The 18,611-nt window shown below is 41.1% G+C and overlaps 1 pseudogene; it reads right to left on the bottom strand.

Annotated features, from left to right (window-relative positions):
* Positions 1-17,995: 17,995 nt before the first annotated feature.
* On the bottom strand, positions 17,996-18,113 carry LOC126459074 (5S ribosomal RNA; annotated as a pseudogene).
* Between the last annotated feature and the right edge of the window lie 498 nt (positions 18,114-18,611).

An 18,611-nucleotide genomic window follows, 5' to 3' on the forward strand; every position in this document is an offset into this window, starting at 1 on the left:
CAGCTTAACAGATCTTGCATCCAAGTTGCTGACAAAAATAATATACAAAATAATGGAAAATAAAATTGAAGATGTGTTCGATGAGGACCAGTTTGGCTTTAGGAAAAGTAAAGACACCAGAGAGGCAATACTCACGTTGCGGCTGATAATGAAAGCAAGTCTGAAGAAAAAGCAAGACACGTTCATAGGATTTAACGACCTGAAAAAAACGTTCGACAGTGTAAAATGGTGTAAGATGTTCGAAATTCTGAGAAAAATAGGGATAAGCTATAGGGAGAGACGGGTAATATACAATATGTCCAAGAGCTTAGAGGGAATAATAAGAGTGGACCACCAAGAACGAAGCGTTCGAATTAAAAAGGGTGTAGTAAGACAGGGATGTAGACTTTCGCTCCTCCTGTTCAACCTGTACATCGAAGAAGCAATGACGGAAATAAAAGAACGGTTCAGGAGTGGAATTAAAATTCAAAGTGAAAGGATATCAATGATACGATTCGCTAATGATGTTGCTACCCTGAGTGAAAGCGAAGAAGAATTACTTGATCTGCTGAATGGAATGAACAGTATAGTGAGTACAGAGTATGGATTGAGAGTAAATCGAAGAAAGACGAAAGTAATGAGAAATAGCAAAAATGAGAACAGCGAGAAACTTAACATCCGAATTGATGGTCACGAAGTAGATGAAGTTAAGGAATTATGCCACCTAGGCAGCAAAATAACCAATGACGGGAGGTGTAAGGAGGACAACAAGAACACACTAGTCGTCGCAAAAAACGCATTCCTGGAAATACAAGTCTAGTAGTATGAAGCACAGGCCTTAATTTGAGGAATTAGAGCACAGCATTGTGTGGTACTGAAACATGGGTTGTGGGTAAACCGTAACAGAAGAGGATGGAAGCATTTGAGATGTGCTGCAGGCGAATGTTGATTCTTAGGTGGACTTACAAGGTAGGGAATCAGGAGGTTCTGCGCAGAATCGGAGAGGAAAGGAATATATGGAAAACACTGACAAGAAGAAGGGATAGGATGATAGGACATCTGTCAAGACATCAGGGAATGACTTTCATGGTACTAGAAGGGGCTGCAGAGATCAAAACCTGCAGAGGAAGACAGAGATTGGAATACATCCAGCAGTTAATTGAGGACGTGAATTGCAACTGCTACTCTGAGATGAAGTGGTTGGCACAGGGAAGGAATTCCTGGCGGGCCGCGTCAAACCAGTCGGAAGACTGATGGCCCAAAAACAAAGGCAAATTATTGGAGGAGAGTACGATTTAATGTGTATCAGTGCTGTGCGGTATGTTACGATTCTGACACACCGATCTTGACGACAGATTTCGATGTTTGTGTGACGTCACGGTCTCTATTTTTGATTATGTGAACCGTAGACGAGAGCCATACTTGGCAAAAGCATATGAACTGTTTTGATTTGAACCTGAAATCCGGATGAGAACTGTCCAGTTGCACACGATGATTGTATCGTGACAATTTCGTGTTGACGTATTTCGATACCTGCAAGTACAGACAGTGAGAACGTTTCGCTAAGACTGTAAGAATCATTGCTTGAAACTCCTGAAAAATGGTTTATACTGTGCAAAGTCGCTTAATTTTCCCGAGGGCATGCAGCTCTACTGTATGTTAAAATGATGGTGGCATCCTGTTGGGTAAAATATTCCAGAGGTAAAATAGTCCCCTATTCGGATCTACAGACGGGGACTAAATAGGAGGATGTCGTCATTAGGAGAAGCAAAACTGGCGTTCTACGGATCGGCGGGTGGATTCCCGCAATCGGATACGTGGGTTAGGACATTTAAAAAGAGGAAGTGATAGGTTGAAGTTCGATATAGTGGGGATCAGTGAATTGCGGTGGAAAGATGAGTAGGACCTCTGGTCAGGTGGGTACACGGTTATAAACAGAGGTGATGCAGGAGTAGTTTCAATAGTGAATCAGAAAATAAGAACGAGATAAGCTAATATGAGCAGCATAGTGGACAAGTTATCGTAGCCAGTATAAACACAAAGCCAACGCCCACCACAGTAGTACAAGTTTATGTGCCAACTGACTAAGCGGATGATGAAGAGACTGAAAGAATGTATAATGAGATAAAAGACATTATTCAGGTAGCTAAGGGAGAGATTGACTGGAATTAGGCAATAGGAAGTGGAACAGAAGGAAAAATTGTAGAAGAAGGTGGACTGGGGGAAAGGAATGCTAAAGGAAGTCGCCTGGTAGAATTTTGAACAGAGCATAAGTCAATCATCGTTAAGATCTGGTTTAAGAACCATGAAAGGGGAGATCTGGAGACACTGGAAGGTCTCGAATTCATTACATTGTGGTAAGACAGACATTTCGGAACAAGATTTTAAATATAAGACATTTGCAGGAGCAAATGTGGACTCTGACCGTGATTTATGTTTATGATCCGTGGAATAAAACAAGATTTTGCAAAAACGTAGAAAATTAATAGATGGGTTTAGGATAAGTTGAAAGATTCAGGGGTCATTGAGAGTTTCAAAGGGAGCATTAGACGGCGTTTCGCTGAAACAGGGGAAAGGAATACGATAGAAGACAAACGGATAGCTTTGAGAGAGGAAATAGGGAGCAGAGGATCAAATACGTAAAAATCCAAGGCTTAGAAAAAATACTTGGATGTCACAAGAGATAATGAATATATCTGATGAAAGGAGAGAATCTAAAAATGCAGCAAATAAAGCAGACGAAAGGGAGTACGAAAGTCTAAAAAATTAGACTCACAGAAAGCACAAAATGGCTAAGCAGGAATGGCTAGACCATAAATGTAAATCTGTAGAAGCATGTACGACAAAGGGACAGAGCCCTTTGAAGAAAAGAGAAACAGGTTTATGAATATCAAGAGCTCAGAATGAAATAAAGTACTATGCAAAGGAATGTACAGAAGGGCTGTACAAGGGAAATGAACTTGAAGAGAGTGTTATAGAAATGGAAGAGGAAGTAGAAGAAGATGAGAGGGGAGATGTGACAGAATGTGACAGAGTTCTGAAAGACTTCAGCCGAAACAAGGCCTCTTGAGCAGAAGACATTCCCTCAGAACTGCTGATACCTATGGGAGAGCCAACCATGACAAACATATTTCATCTGGTGTACAAGATAAGAATGTTATAATTCCAACTCCAAAGAAAGCAATTACTGGCAAGTGTGAAAATTACTGAACTATCAGTTTAATTAGTCATTGCTGCAAAATACAGAATATCGGGAAAATGGGTAGAAGGCGACCTTGGGGAAGATCCGTTTTGGTTCCAGAGAAATGCTGAAATACACGAGACATTAATGATCCTACGAATTATCTTAGAAGACCGGTTAAAGAAAGGAAAAATGACGTTTATAGTTTTCGTAGACTTAGAGAAAGCTTTTGACAATGTTGAATGGAATAAAACCTTTCAACTTCTGAAAGTAGCACGTGTAAAACATAGGGAGCGAAAAGTTATGTATGGAGCTTGCACAGAAACCAGACGGCAGTTATAAAGAGTCGAAGGGCATGAAAGGCAAGGGAGTGAGACAAGGCTGTAGCCCATCCCCGATGTAATTCAAGACGTACGTTCAGCAGGCAGTAAAGGAAGCTAAAGAAACATTTGGAGAAGAAATTAAAGTTCAAGGAGAAGGAATACAAACTTTGAGATTTCCCGATTACATAATAATTCTGTCAGAGACAGCAAAGCACTTGCAAGTGCATGGGATGGACAGCGTCTTGAAAGGACGAGATGAACGTTAACAAAATCAAAACGTAGCTAATGGAATGTAATCGAATTAAATCAGGTGGTGGTGAGGGAATTAAATAAGGAATGAGACACTGAAAGTGGTAGATGAGGTTTGCAATTTTATCAGTAAAATAACTGATAACGGCGGATGTAGAGCGGATATAAAATCGACACTGGCAATAGCAAAAAACCTCTTCTGAAGAAAATAAATTTATTGACATCGAATATAAATTTAAGTAGAACATAAACAAGGTCGGCACTGTCGTAATATCATCTTTCCTTTTACTTAGGGGTAGATAGCGTAACTAATCAGGAGATACTGTATAGAATTTGGGAGAAAAGAAATTTATGAGAAAATTTGACTAAAAGGAGGTATCGCTTGATAGGACGCCTTCTGAGACATCAGGGGATCGGCAGTTTAATTCCGGAGGAAAGTGCATGTGTGTGGAGGGAGGGGGGAGGGGGCGAGGGGATGGGGAATGAGTAGGGGTGAAATTTGCAGAGCGAGACCAAGGGAGAGTTACAGTAAGCAGGTTCAGACTGATGTAGTTTGCAGTAGTTATTCGGAGAAGATGGGGATCGTGCAGGCTGGAGTAGTATGGAGAGCTGTAACTAACCAATCTTAGGACTGAAAGCCACGACAGCAGCAACAACAGGTGTCTTTTTTCCCTAGATGCATGCATGAGTCACTGAATACATAACCTCCTCCATTATATTAGAAAATATGGTAGTCCCGTATGTAATACATTTTCCTGTTAAAGAATGTGCACTATATTCCTATTTCGATTCATTTTTCGTGTTTGATAAAAACAACGCTTCATCACAATGTAAGCTCTTGGAACTAATTGTCTGGGTACGTCTTGTCTAACTGCGTCAGTGACACCACAAGAACTTTCGGATTACATGAGTGGAGAAAATCATTAACCAGAGGCCATCTGTGAGTAGATGTGTGACGTCTCGTTGGTGAGCGCCTGCTCCGGATTTCAGTGCAACTCTGCTCGTAATTAAAAAGCAGTTGCATATCGAAGTGTAACGAGATGGGCAGCGCCACTAAACGTTCAATATTCATTTTGTCAAACGGCGCCTGCGTGGGTAATTTTCGTTCAGTGCATCTGTTACTCTCAATTTGCACGCCAGCCGGCGATTTAGCAACAAATAACCAGCTGTACATTACTCGTGTTATTCAGTTCTCTTGTTCATTACGCACATGGACAAAATGTTTTCTCTCGAGTTAGCTGGTATTATTGCATTATTGTTTGCCAACAATTCCATTCTTCGCTTCTAATATGCCTAAGTAGGTTCATCCACATCCAATGTTTTCTCACAACAAATATAAACAATTCGGTAACAGCATGGTGACACGAAATCTCTTCAGCATTGTGAATTCACGAAACTAAATCTCGTTGCATTCAATAAAAACAATCATAAATACCTGTCACAGATTCGTATTATCTCTCTACATTGCGTACACTATCATGCCCCAAAGTATATGAATGATTTGCGTATCGCTTTATTTGTATGCATCTCCAGTGACGTAAATTTATTGCAGGTCCTCTAATCCAATCTCTGTGCAGTTTTTCGACTAAACGAAATGGTTACCACCAGTGACCACTAGAGAACACTGCTCTGTAAGGCAATCAGTAAAGATGTAGATTAACACGACGACAGTGGAAATATCAGAAAGCAAGTTATTAGGGATGCGACAGCCATTAAGGTTTCTAAACTCAAATTTATTAACATGACCGACTTTTCAAAAATGTTACTCCATTCATAATACCTGACACAACTAATATCTTTACTCTTGTCACGTAAATAACTCAGCAATCATAACATAGGCTTTCACAGCCGGCGTCTTCATTAGCTAAAACTTTCAAATTTCGTCTAATGGTTGTGACCGGTCCCTAGTGGTTCCGCCCTGTGTACAAGAGAAAATATTGCGGTCGCACTGCGTTTCTAAGAGGTCAGATCACGTTGAATGGAACTGCAGCAACACGGTGTCCCTAGAGTAGGTTTGCAACTCCCATAGGGTGGCAGCCATGTCGAAAGTTAGCACGAATGTCGTCCTGTTGTTGATCGCAGTGCAAACCGTCGTTTTCAACGGCGAAACGCATGGGAATCGACGACCCAAGAGAAGAGGTGGCTTCACTGACACCCTTTGTGCCACCCTCAAGGACCTTCTCGTGTCAATTCTGAGCGACACTGTCTCCGAAGTGCTTTAGTCGGCCACCCACACCGCGTGATTTCAAAGCTATGAGTCGCGGCTCTGACCTTCAATGAAGAGGCGGCAAAAGGTGGGGTGAAATTTGGGTAAGAGGTGGTGTGACAATCTCCCATTGTATGACACATCCACAGTGCTGTTGGGCATAATTGTGGTGAAATTTGGTGCCAGTGTGACACCATTAGCCCTCTTTATGGCTCACAAGAACGTCTGAGCTCTTGCATTTTTTTCGCATGTTTGCTGTTTGAACCGACGTTGAGCCAGAGGGTGATACAGCAGTGCGCACCTTTGAGCCATATTTCATGCTTATGCATTGGAATGGAAGATAGTTACGGGGTTCCGAAAATGTGTCCTTTTTTTATTTGTTGAGCGGTGTAGATAATATAAAGGAAAATCGACGTTCAGCTTGAAAATAATGAAATGAACGCGAAACAGTATTGGAAAACAGCTGTATTTCAAATGAATGCAGCGGATTTATAATATCCGCAGTGTTGTTGCACAGCTCAAAAATGTGTGCTAAATATGAACATATTATGTGCGGGATAGATCCAGCGTGAACTTTTAAGTTTATTTGCTACAACTGTTGTCGAACAGACCAATTTTGTAAATAAAGTAATTGAAAAAAGGATAACAGAAAAAAGAAATATTTTAAAGAGGCATTACCGTCAAGTACAGTTTAATTACATACGATCGCTGCATTGAAGTAACATCTCACCTGTCGCCACGGCGAATGCAATAATTTGACATCTTCTGATTCCGTCATATTAGTTAGTTACTGCCATATACCGTCTTATTATCATTCTTTAAAATAAGGCACGTGTGAATTATAGCCTCAATCGGTATGATTTGTCATTGCAATAACGAAAACAAGATATATTCTGCTCTAATACTGGTACAACACAGTAGCCACATCTGGTCAGTATATGAGAGCTGGTCAGTAAGCGATACGGGAATCTAAAAAGAACCATTACATCCCTTATTGTTTTATAAAATCGTCTTCACGTTGTGCTACTCGGCTCTGATAAGAGGTGTTTTTATTTACAAGGCCAAAAACCTGCTACAATTTTTTATTATGCCGCAATCAGTGTCGACAATTTATGTCTGCTAGATGATGACATAAACTGTCGAACCTCGTGACAGCTTATAAAAGTTGCTATCAGGTTTCTGGAGGCATACATAAAAAAATTCATTATTTTACTAAAAGAAAATTTAGAGGCGCTTTTCGCACCACCAGAAGTTCTGTCGTATCGAGTATCATGGTATAGAGCAAGCAGCCAAATACTACTGAGCACAAGCGTGGTGCTCAGACACTGGATTGCTATTAGAAAGGATGGCAACACCGATCACTGTCCAGCCAACCACATTAGGTTTTCCATGTTTTGCCTAAATTTCTTAAGCTAAATACCAGGACCGTTCCTTAGGAAAGGAAGTGGCCAATTTCTTTCTCAGTCTGATCTCCGCCTCTAACGATCTCATCGTCGACGGGACGTTAAGGGGAGTTTGCAGCTAAAAAATAAAATTTTTGACATTTTACAAACAAGTTCTGCAATACTTCACTCTTTACTGCACAAAATGGCATTAACTTACCTTTGTGTTACGTTCAGAAGCATTTATTTTCTTTATTTTATTGTGTTACTTTCATATCCCTGAAACTACCTAATTTTGGACATACATCTCTTTGTATGTACTCTGTACGACTTCGTACACAACGGTAAGGAGTGGTGGGCTACAGAGAGGTGCAGCAACTGTCGTCATAGGAAAGCTGGACTCGAGGAGAAATGACTAGCGAACAAGTTGACACCGAATATAATATTTACTTAACTTGTATTTCTCCAATCAAACGAAGACTCATTACAAATAAAACAGCAAGAACAGGGTGTATACGACCCGGGACAACCGGGAGATCCGGGAAAAATCCGGAAATTTTTTCATCTGCGAGAAAACCGGGAAAAACCAGGGAATTTTTTAGAACTGCGTGAATTTTTCATTGTTTTCGTTTTCAGTTAAATTTTTGTAATTTTGACTGGTAAGAACCGATACTCCAACAAAGGATATTACTGTATCCCGCTACTGCAAAATAATACTTCAACAATAAAACATAAACGAGAGAAAAAAACGAAAATAGCTTAAATTGCAAAAGAAATGCGCCATATGCGACAACGACACAAAGTGCTCATGCAAGCGTCTGCCAACAGCAAAATGTGTCAAAGGCTTTAGGAAGATTATGCAATGCTTCATAACAACAAATTGCTTCCGACAAGTGTGAAGTCACAACTGTTTGCATTAGATTCGTTTTAGCAGTTACGCGCGGGGTCATGCACATGCGCAGTTGATTCGCGTTTGAGCAGTAGATTCTCCCGCTTATGGTTACAAGAATGTTGCTACTGGCTGTGCAAGCAGTCGCAGCAAGCAGTTAGATGCTACCGGGAAAAGGGGGGCGCCAAATTCATATTATTTAGGGGAAAAAAAACTTGTTTCACAAAGCGCCTAGCGTCCAGCGCACGTTTGTGTATCGATTATTCATATGATTTTGAAACGCTTCCCTGTTGCTTTCAACATTTTTGAACACATTTTAAGTTGATTTCTGATTGAATCACAAGTTGATTTTTGAAAGCGTGCATAATGTACGTGATGTCTCTGTCAGGAGAACCCTCGTCGCATCTAGAAATAAACTTTCCGCAGAGAAAAGGGGACGGTGCTATACGAGCTGAGCGGAGTAAAGCCGAACGGATGTATGCCGGTCGCTGTCTGATTATGTGGTTGATTGGGTTTGCGAATGAACAGCGTTGTTATAATTACTAGCGAAATCCATAGCTTCAGACTATCAGAATGGAAATATACGACTGACAGGAATAACAGGTGTTCCCAAGAAAATGAAATTTTGACAGAAAATTTTTGCTAGGTGGCTACACTAGTAAGGACCAGTTGCACAGTCCCCGGCTAGCAGCCGCTTAAGTTCTATTCTGGAAGTAACGCGGAAAACGTGCTGTACGAACACGTAATAACGCCTAACCGGAAAACAATCGCGGGATAACTAAACCTGTGATTCTGGCAGGGTTAGTGAAATTAATGGGCGAACAAATTTTGACAATGACAGAAATAGCTGCATAATTGGTTTGTTAGAACGAGGAAGGAGAAGAAACGGGGGCATCACACAAATTATGGAAGAATAAGGCGATTCCAAATTTATATAAAAATTTCTTAATATTACTTTTCGATCTCATTTTTGAGAAGCTGGTGTGTATGAATGAAATGTGAAACTATTTCCTAACATAAAGCTTGTTGCTGGCAATAGGCCTAATAGGCATTTGATATTGGCACTTCGTGAATTATATTCTGTAGTGTTGCTCCAATATTAGGAAGGCCTATTTTGTTTTATCTAGCAGACAGTGACAAAATAGACGTAACCACATCGAGGAACCACACCAGTCTTCGGTATTATTTGTGTTAACAGCTTTTGCAGTATTAGATAAAGACATTTCGATTTTTCATGTAGCGAAACGTTTGACGAGCTTTGATGAGGTAATAGATTCTTTCGCAGAAAAGAAAGCACGCCATGTAAAGCTGTAGCAAGATTAGAGAGAAAAACTATAGGAGCTAAGGACTGAAGAAATGTGTACTTTCATGCTTGTCTCTTTTCTTTATTGGTTTTATGTATCTTATATTTAATTTTATGTCACACAAAACAGCAAGTTATTAGCTAATAGCCAATAAAGAATGAAAATTTTCTGAAGATTTCTTGTTCTCCCGATTACAAATAACCCTATCCGCTATTAATTGCGAGATTTTTTTTAAAGAGGGGCAGGATGTCAAACCGGCCGCCTGGGAGCAGGAGAGGCACCACAGGACATTTCAATTTCCACTGTCCTGAATATAGTTTGATGGCATCCATTACAAAATATACACGTTTCAATTCCACAGAGCGAAATACAGTGACGTGCGATAGAAGAATACTTTATGAAGAGGCGTCGCACTGCACTTTGGCCCACTTAAGACCAAATAACACGTATATTTTTTTTTTTTTTTTTAGTATTGACCCGGTTCGCAAATATCGTAGATCCGAGGCTGATGCGCAGAGCAGTCTGAGTTATAGTGGATAGTCTCCACGTGACCCGAGTTCACATTTAGTGATTTTAATGTTTCCCCTCGTTTACTCTCACCTCAAATGAATACAAAACAGATCTCTCTGGCCGGGAACTATCAAGTGAATTAAAATACATTCACATAACTACGGAAGGCCAGAAATATGTATTAGTTTCAGATTTTATTTTATTTCCACGTTTCTGACTGTCAAGCATTAATCGCTTTGCGTAACAATGAAGTTATTTTTGTCTGTTTGCTAAAGAAATTTGACTTTTATTAAGCTATTCCGCAGAGGCAGTCAATGTATTTGAAACGAAATGTTTAATTCCACAGTACTGGCTAGTTTCAACTGTTCGCTGCATCTCAAGTGCACGTTTTCACCTTCTAGCACGTATGGCATTATGCCATAATAAAGAACCAAACATGATATAATAGAGAACTGGTGCGCCAAGAAACTATACATCCCGAAAACCACACTGAAAAGCTTAATATCAGGTCGAGATCTACTTCATTGGGAATCTGGTCACACGAATGTGCACTTTAAGTATGCACTTTAAATGTGCACATTTTAGTATGGTTCACGAAATTCCGATGCACTTGGAGTATCCTCTGATGTCTTGTTTCTTTTATGACATAATGTATCGTCTGTTAATGTTTTACACGTACATACATACGGGCTTCCTGCTTCCTGGTAGTTGCGCAAGCGCGGTGTAGCCTGTTATCTGCGCTCTCTGGTAACTGCTGAAACTAACCTATTTCTAACAGGTCGCGGGAAAATATTGCGAATGGTGGTTTGAAAAGCGTTACTTTCGAAGTAAATATCTATTTACGTAAGTTGAACTATGTTCGAGAATGTACCATGAAATTCTTAAATCACAGAGCGTTTGACTCTCATTTAAAAATCAGCTCTTTGATGACTAGCCATTTAGAAGAATTTCGAACCCTGAAGATCAGACATTTATGTCATTATTAACAATTTTGCTGGCACATTTGTGTGTTATATAATAAAGTGTAAATGCGCAAAAAAGATCAACATTGTATGGGAAATCTTAGCTTCTCTTGCAGCTTTTTAACCTTAGAGACCAATATTATATGTGAAAGCTTTTCTTTTCTTGTAGCAACACTATGTATATTAATTTAAACTATTAACTTTCCCTGTTTGTGTGTTCGTGCTACGTAACAGTGATTTGCTGTTGGCGGACTACATCACGTGTCCTATGCTCTGAATATCCGCTGTCATCGGCTGCCGAGATCACATGATATGAGCTATGACTGGCTTACAAAAATGCATCGCAGTCTCGATTTCAATGATTCGGAAAGTAACATGCGGTGTTTGGTGGAATTCCAATGTATAGTTCCGTAATACGAAAATACGCAACGTACATGTTGCTGCACATAAGAAGATATTTCCAAAAGTTTTTTTCTCTGAGTTTCGTTTTCTAAATTGCCGGGAAATTCTACGCCCGTGTATAAAACTTTAACAATTCAACGTATTGATGAGGGAAAATATACTTTCACTTAACACGGAAAGACCGTGTTTTCACCCGGGAGAAAGAGTATTTTTAACCGGGAAATCAGGGAAAAATCCAGGAATTTTTCTTCCATGTCCGCGTTTATACCCTGAAGGAGTAGAGTCCAAATATCACATTGTCAACGAAGATGAAACTCGCTGTGTTGTTGGTACGTCCGCATCTCGTGGTCGTGCGGTAGCGTTCTCGCTTCCCACGCCCGGGTTCCCGGGTTCGATTCCCGGCGGGGTCAGGGATTTTCTCTGCCTCGTGTTGACTGGGTGTTGTGTGCTGTCCTTAGGTTAGTTAGGTTTAAGTAGTTCTAAGTTGTAGGGGACTGATGACCATAGATGTTAAGTCCCATAGTGCTCAGGGCCATTTGAGTCATTTTATTGGTACGATGAGTTTCTAAGTGCGAGTGGGCTAAGAGGCTGTTGCCATCTATCCTTAATTGCGGCAACAGAAGGGACTCGTAGTCCAGATCCACTGAGGTGTGGCTCTGCAGGCATGCTCCATTGGGTCCGCCGGATTCCGCACGACTGCCGTTGATGTCGAACGGAAACCTGCATTTCTATTGCGAACATAATGACACCATATGGTGGTATCGACATGTGATACCGCAGGAATCGATTCTAAAGCGAAGTTAAATCGGTATGAAAATGTGGAATAAACTCGAATGCGATGGACACGTACAAAAGAGGATGCACACGTGCCTCAGACAATTAAAGCAAATTCTTCGCCTCACCACTTTGTCAGACGGTAGAAGACTAAGGGGTCGACTGAGTGATAAAACAAGATCAGTTTCAGTCATATTATGAAAGGGCCATTAGAATTAACGGAAATGATTTACAAGGTATGAAGAAAGCACTCTTGGCCTCATACTTTCACAAACTCACAACTGTCAGAAAACCAATACATTCACTTTGCCCACCTGGACCTGAATCATAGTGTAAATGCCGGACAGCGTACTTTGAACACAAGAACTCTACTCCTGAACCCATTATGAAAGACAGCAGGAACTTAATAAGAACCTAGCTCATCCACACCACCTCTGAAATTGTCTACATGGGTGGACTCAGAACTCCAAAGAGCTTTCAAGGGCAAAAGAAACTGGTACACCTACCTAATATCGCGTAGGCCCCTGGAGGCACGCAGAAGTGCCGCAACACGATATGGCATGGACTCGACTAATGTCTGAAGTAGTGCTCAAGGGAATTGATACTATGGACTGTCCATAAATCCGTAAGAGCACAAGATGGTGGAGATCTCTTCTGAACAACACGTTGCAAGGCATTGATATGACAATGTTCATCTCTGTGGAGTTTGGTGGTCAGCAGAAGTGTTCGAATTCAGAAAAGTGTTCCCGGAGAAACTCTGTAGCAATCCTGGACGTGTGCGGTGTCACATTGTCCTGCTGGAATTGTCCAAGACCGTCGGCATGCGCAAGGACATGAATGGGTGCAGGTGATCATACAGGATGTTTACATACGTGCCACCTGTCGGAGTCGTATCTAAACGTATCAGGGGTCCCATATAACCCTAACTGCGCACGCCCCGCACCATTTCAGAACTTCCACCAGGTTGAACAGGCTTGGATTGATGAGGTTGGCCTCCATACCCATATACGTCCATCCACTCGATACAATTTGAAACGAGGCTCGTCCCAGCAGACAACATGTTTCCAGTTATCAACAGTCCACTGTTGGTGTCGACGGATCCAGGAGAGGCGTAAAGCTTTGTGTCGTGCAGTCATGAAGCGTACACGAGTAGGCCTTCGGCTCCGAAAGCCTACATCGATGATGTTTCGTTGAATGGTTCGCTCGCTGACACTTGCTGATGGCTCAACATTTAAATCTGCAGCGATTTGCGGAAGGGTAACGCTTCTGTCACGTTGAACGATTCTCTTCAGTCGTCATTAGGCCCGTTCTTGCAGGATCTTTCTCTGGCCGCAGCGATGTCGGAGATTTGATGTTTTACCGGATTCCTGATATTCAAGGGACATTAGTGAAATGGTTGTACAGGATTATCCCCATTTCATTGCTACCTCAGACATGCTGTGTCTCATCGCACCGCGTTCAAATTCACTTTAACATTGATAACCTGCCATTGTAGCAGCAGTAACCGATCTAACAGCAGCCCTAGACACTTGTGTTATATAGGCGTTGCCGGCCACAGCGCCGTGTTCTGCCTGTTTATATATCTCTGTATTTGAATACGCATGCCTATACCAGTTTCTTTGGCGATTCAGTGTATTATCTGGACAAGTGTGCCCAAAAATGTGTTAGCATGGTTAAATACTCTGACGCTGTATTAACATTTAATGTGGAAGGTAAGAATATGAAGAGTTCTAGTCCATCTTAACATCGCCCCAGACCGTCATACTGTAAAGAGGTTGATACTATTACGCAAGTCTAGACAAGCCGAGGCCCAGCGTGCAGCCGAGTTCACAACCAAACAAGCAAGCTCAACCAGAAGGAAAAAGCTTTTAGAGAAAGAGGGTGGTAAGGAGGAGGGTGCTTTTGAATCTTAATTTAAAAATGTGAGTGTGCTTTTATCACTTTAAACTTTAATCGCAATTTTCTCAAAATGAGTTTTTTTTAATTCTTTTATGTACATGTATATCATTTGGTAATGAAGAACAATCATGGTGGTGATTTGAATAGGAATGAATCTAGGAACATACATATCTAGTATTCGCAATAAATAATGGCATATTTACTTAAAAAATAATGTAGCTGGTTCCTTTCTATCTTATTTCTTAATTCTGGTACATTAGACATAAATAACATGGTTAGGTTACCTCTAAAAATTTTAAATTGTTATTGATTCTAGAGATAAAGGTACATAAAATTAGCTTCTTTAACACTGACTGCATGGTCCCTGCAAACTTCCCTAGAATCCTGTCTTTCTTCCTCTTTTCAAATAATTTTGCGCTGTACATTATTGTGAGTCAGTTGCATTGTATTATATCATAAAAAATTCAATCACAGAACGAATTAACATTACGATATCACTTTATACCTGTGTATCAATGATAAAAATAAGAATAAACACTGGAAGCACTGAATTAAGTTATTCTGAGGTACTTTTTGGGTGCTAATGAACCTCCAAAACCTCTACCTGCGAGTTGTTGCTTACCTGTCTGCAGAAACAAGGCTCAAGTCAAGTACTTCCGGTGCTTAATAGCTAACACTCTGTACTGCCCAAAGTTTTGGAACAGTATAGTTAATAGCAGTATAATGAGGTGCTTAAAGTTGCAGTACTTCACGTGTGTTGTGGTTAAGCCGTGGCTTTACGCTGCATTAAAGACGAACAGCCAGGCCCTCCTGAACATCACATACTGCCCCAACACTGCACAGCTGCATATCGTCTGGTAGAATATGGGCAAGACGATTGCAGCTTGATCGAAATGTCGGCAGCATTTTATTTTAAAATTAGATAGATGTGACGTTACACGTGGGAACAAAGGAAGAAACAGTTTCAAAACGCAGATATATTATACCGTCTAAATACTTAAGATGCGAGAAGCTGTCAAAATAAATCTGACAGTACTGCATCCTTCAGATACATCTTCTAAATTTTAACAGGCACATAGCGATTACGTTTATATTAATACTACCTATGAAAATAAATTAGCGTAAAATAAATGCTGTTTCCGTTGCATATAGTTAATCTTGCCTCGCTGGTAAGTGAACATATTAGTTGATAATTTCGCACAGCCTATATTTGACAAGGCCAAATTAAATTTTGAGTTGGAATGCAACATGAGCTTGTCCGGAATTTAACCTCCGGTGGGTCATAAATAAAATACTGACAGCGTCAAAGCAAATATATTAGGAAAATCTTAAAACTACACATTCGTATTACATCTTTACATACCACCCAGGTCTAACACTAATAATATTTCTTAAACAGGTCATGAAGTTCTTCGTCGGAGTTTATTCGTTATGACCCAAGTCACTTGAATGAAGAGGTGGAAATCATTTGCACACAAATACCGACGATAGGGCTTTTGTCCAAAACCGTCCCATGTGAGCTCACGCAACAATTCTTGTGCTAACTAAGCAGAGTACGGTAGACGATTGTCACGTTTGTCTTGCTTTTGTTTGGCGGGCAGGGTGAGGGGGGCGGGGACGACTACGTGGTATGGACCCCAACACAACTGACTGCTGTTCTGTGTGTGCATTAGCAATGGAACCCTATGTCTTGTCACCTCCCACGATTTTGTTCAGTAGACTTTCTCCTTCTGCATCGTAACGAAAAAGATGGTCCAGAGAAGAAATCATCCGTTGGGTTTAGCGATTTTCAGAAAGGAGTTCTGGAATCCTAAAAAACCTTTAAGTAACCATCACACGCTAAACACCTCGACAAATCTTCAGAAACTTCTCCATTAGTCTAGATAACGTGAAACGGCAGTTTTCACGAATCTTTTCATCAATTTCTTCCGGACTGCACGTTGCTGGTCATTTCTGCCGTCATCGTGAACATTCATCCTCTTCCATTCTTCTTCAGACAAAACCATTGATGCACGACACTTTCACTCACCACATTCCGCTCATGTACAGCACAAATTTTGCGATCCAAGTCAACAGCTTCGAGATTTTTTGCCACTAAAACCTGCACTTCATGTCTGGCATGTTTAGGAATACAATGCTCGTTTTGAAAGGCTACGACAGACCAACGAGAGACCAGTGCAGTGCTTAACATCAATAGAGCCCTAGGCTCGATCTGTCGAGCGGGACCTACCAGAAAAACATTTGTGATAAATTTTCCAATTAGAAGCCTACAACTCAAGATTTCAGGTTATTATATAATTGTATTTTTCACACTACAATTTATTACTAATGACTTAATGAGATTATAAACATTGGAAATCATTAAGGCACATAACAAGATTTCACTACGAAAATGAGTCCTGGAGACACCGGAAGGTTCCAGAGTGATTATATAACAGTAAGACACAATTTCGAAACCAGATTCTAAATTTTAAGACATTTTCAGGGGCAGATCTGAACCCTAACCACAGTTTATTGGTTAGGAACTGCAGTTTAAAACTGAAGAGTTTGCAAAAAGATAGGAAATTAAGGAGATGAGGCCTGGATAAGTTGAAACAGCCAGAGGTTATTGAGGGTATTAGAAGGAGCATTAGGCAGCGGTTGACTAGAACAGGGGAGAGGAAGATGAATGAATAGCTGTAAGAGATGAAATAATAAAGGCAGCAGAGGACCAAATACACTGACGGAAAAGAAATCTCAACGCCAACAAGGAGTTGTGTGACATAAACGAAAGTTGATAGGCAAGTTTCTGCATCTGAAAGATCAAATTTCGCGCCAGTCACGAAAGAGTGGCGCTAGTAGCGCAACTATGAGGTTGCAAATCAAGTTTCCTTTAAATATAAGCTGTTACGGTCGTAGGTGTTAGTGACCTTTGCGATTGGACATTGTGAGTTGATGTTAATCAAGCAACCCTTTAAAGCGATAATAACGCGATTATCAGCACCTCACCGAGTCTGAAAGAAGTAGTGTAACAGGGCTACGAGAAGGTGGATGTTCCTTCTGCGACACTGCAGACAGACATGGCAGGAATGTAGCCACTGCACATGGCTGCTGGCAGCGGTGGTGACAAGAATGTACAGTCGCAAGAAGAACGGGCTCTGGCACTCTCGTGGATATCCCACGCACCCCGACTGCAAATCTGTACGTAAATCTGGTGATTCGACCGGCTGTACTGACATTCGTAAACAGCACTGCAAGGGATGTTTTCCAACAGGATAACGCGTGCCAATATACTGCTGTTGCAACCTAACATGTTCTACAGAGTCTTGGCATTTTGTCTTGACATGTTGACTTGGCCTGCTCCATCACAGACCTGTCTCCAATCGAGCACATATGTTAGATAATCGGATGACAAGTCCAGCGTCATCCCCAGACATAATTAACGGTCTTCTATTGACCGACCAGGTGCAACAGATATCCAGCTCCATCCCACAAACAGACATCTGGCGCCTCTACAACATAATGAATTCACGTCTGCGTGCTTGCATTCAAAATTGTGGCGGTTACACTGGTTCTTAATGTACCAGCATTTCACATTTGCAAAGGCTTATCTCGCGCTTACATGAGTCTGTGATCTTGCAATGTTAATCATTTAAATACACTACCCAGACAGATGTAGTCCCGAAATTTCATTGCTCTACAATAATTACTTTTTGGTGCTGCGATTTTTTCCGTCAGTGTAGCTAAACAGACGAGCACTCCGTCTTCAGGCCACGAGTGGCCTACCGGGACCATCCGACCGCTGTGTCATCCTCAGAGGAGGATACGGATAGCAGGGGTGTGTGGTCAGCACACCGCTTTTCCGGTCATTATGATGGTATTCTTGACCGAAGCCACTATTTTTCAGTCGAGTAGCTCCTCAGTTGGCATCACGAGGCTGAGTGCACCCCGAAAAAATGCAACAGCGCATGGAGGCCCGGATGGTCACCCATCCAAGTGCCGACCACGCCCGACAGCGCTTAACTTCGGTGATTTCACGGGAACCGGTGTATCCACAGCGGCAAGGCCGTTGCCCAAACAGACAACACCTAGTGTAAATTCTTTGATAACACAGGAGATACTGAATTTAATTGATGAAAGGAGAACATATAAAAATACAGTAAATAAAGCAGGCGGAAGAAAATACAAGCGTCTAAAAATGAGATTGACAGGAAGTGTAAAATATCTAAGCTGGAATGGACAGAGTAGAAATGTACGGATTTAGAAGCATATTTCACTACACGGAAAATAGATACCGACTACAGGAAAATTGAAGACACCTTAGGAGGTATGAATATCAAGAGTTCAGATGGAAAACCAATAATACGCAAAGAATGGAAAGCTGAAACGTGGAAGGAGTATATAGACGGTCCATACAAGGGAAGTATCGTAGAAGGGACCAGGAGATGAATACAGTAAGCAGATACACAGGGGTGTCTGACGTTGCATTAGTTAGCCGGAGATGAAGAAGTTGGCACAGGATAGAGTGGCATGGAGGGCTGCATCAAATCAGTCTTTAAACTGGAGGCCACA

This window comes from Schistocerca serialis, chromosome 2 (assembly GCF_023864345.2).
Source record: "Schistocerca serialis cubense isolate TAMUIC-IGC-003099 chromosome 2, iqSchSeri2.2, whole genome shotgun sequence".
In the NCBI taxonomy this organism is placed as follows: domain Eukaryota; kingdom Metazoa; phylum Arthropoda; class Insecta; order Orthoptera; family Acrididae; genus Schistocerca; species Schistocerca serialis.